The sequence below is a fragment of the Gekko japonicus genome, unplaced genomic scaffold (genome assembly GCF_001447785.1).
Source record: "Gekko japonicus isolate JY-2015 unplaced genomic scaffold, Gekko_japonicus_V1.1 scaffold2321, whole genome shotgun sequence".
Lineage (NCBI taxonomy): Eukaryota > Metazoa > Chordata > Lepidosauria > Squamata > Gekkonidae > Gekko > Gekko japonicus.
The window spans coordinates 274,514-276,548 of NW_015174340.1; positions in this window are offsets into that span (position 1 = coordinate 274,514).

The following is a 2,035-nucleotide window of genomic DNA, read 5'->3' on the forward strand; positions in this document are numbered from 1 at the left end:
CCCTCAACCTGTCAGCAGGTTTTAAAGCACAAAAGTAGACGGGCAGATTGGGCGTTAATCTGCCCTGATCCCCCAGAGACAGATGGGCGGAGGAGATGGCCGCAGAGGAGACCTTGGGAAGGTGAACCTCGGAGTGCGGCGCCCAGCGTCTGTTCCTCCTGGGCCCCGGGGAGGAGGACCGAAGGAGAAAGATGGAGGGGAGGCAGGGGAACAGGGATGGGGAAACAAGGTCAAACTTGGTTTAAATTCCCTAATGAAGGGGGATCAGCCAGGCGAAGGCTCCGGCCGGGCCTAGCAACAGGAGAGGCGGCCTGGGCCCTCCCCCCCCCCCGACTCCCCCAGCACTTGGCAGAATTGTGCCACCTAATGAGGCACTGCATAGGTCTCAGAGGATGGATTGAGCTGAGTTGGCACGAGTGTGGGTGTACATACAGCAGCACCCGGACTTGGATATCCCAGGCTGGCCCGATCTCATCAGATCTCGGAAGCTAAGCAGGGTTGGCCCTGGTTCGTTCTTGGATGGGAGACCGCCGAGGAAGTCCGGGGTTGCTACGCAGAGGCAGGCAATGGCAACCCACCTCTGTTTGTCTCTTGCCTTGATGTGGATGGCCCAGGCTGGCCTGATCATGTTAGATCTCAGAAGCTAAGCAGGGTCAGCCCTAGTTCGTTCTTGGATGGGAGACCGCCGAGGAAGTCCGGGGTTGCTACGCAGAGGCAGGCAATGGCAACCCACCTCTGTTTGTCTCTTGCCTTGATGTGGATGGCCCAGGCTGGCCTGATCATGTTAGATCTCAGAAGCTAAGCAGGGTCAGCCCTAGTTCGTTCTTGGATGGGAGACCGCCGAGGAAGTCCGGGGTTGCTACGCAGAGGCAGGCAACGGCAACTTACCTCTGTTTGTCTCTTGGCTCAACCGGGATGGCCCAGGCTAGCCTGATCTCGTCAGCTCTCGGAAGCTAAGCAGGGTCGGCCCTGGTCAGTATTTGGATGGGAGACCACCAAAGAGGTCCAGGGTTGCTATGCAGAGGCAGGTAAGGGCAAACCACCTCTGTTCCTCTCTGCCCTTCCCGGGATGGCCCAGGCTAGCCTGATCTGGTCAGGTCTCAGAAGCTAAGCAGGGTTGGCTCTGGTCAGTATTTGGATGGGAGACCACTAAGGAAGTCTAAGGTCGCTACACAGAGGCAGGCGATGGCAGACCACCTCTGAACATCTCTTGCTTTGAAAACCTTTATGGGGTTGCCATCATCTGGCTGCAACTCAGATGAAAAACCTAAGAAACATACAGTCGTAGCCTGGAAAATGTGAAAGTGCTTCCTCATTAGGTGTTGGTGTCATAGCAGAAATCCTCTTGGGCGTGTGACTCCAGAGACCCGGGTTCAAAATCCCCACTCAGAACTGAAGCTCACAGGGCAACCTGCACTTGCCAGTCTGGTGGGGTGGTTAGGAGCGCGGACTCTAATCTGGGAGAACCGGGTTTGATCCCCCCACTCCTCCACTTGCAGCTGCCAGTGTGACCTTGGGTCAGTCACAGTTCTCTCAGAGCTGTTCTCTCAGGAGCAGTCCTCGAAAGAGCTCTCTCAGCCCCGCCTACCTCACAGGGTGTCCGTTGTGGGGAGGGGGAGGGAAAGGAGTTTGTAAACCACTCTGAGACTCCTTCGGGTAGTGAAGGGCGGGGTATAAATCCAATCTCTTCTCTTCCTGAAGGGCAGTCCTCGAAAGAGCTCTCTCAGCCCTGCCTACCTCACAGGGTGTCTGTTGTGGGGAGGGGAAGGGAAAGGAGATTGTGAGCCGCTCTGAGACTCCTTCAGGGAGTGAAGGACAGGGTATAAATCCAATATCTTCTTCTTCAAATAATATTCATTCATTGTTGATAGCATGATGTGGATAATGACATCTAGCCCTGAGGTTGCTAACCTCCAGATGGGGCCTGGAGATCTCCTGGAATGAGAAACTGATCTTCAGACTACAAGGATCAGCTCCCCTGAAGAAGATGGCTGCTTTGGAGGGCGGACTCTATAGTATTAGACCTCCCCCCCCC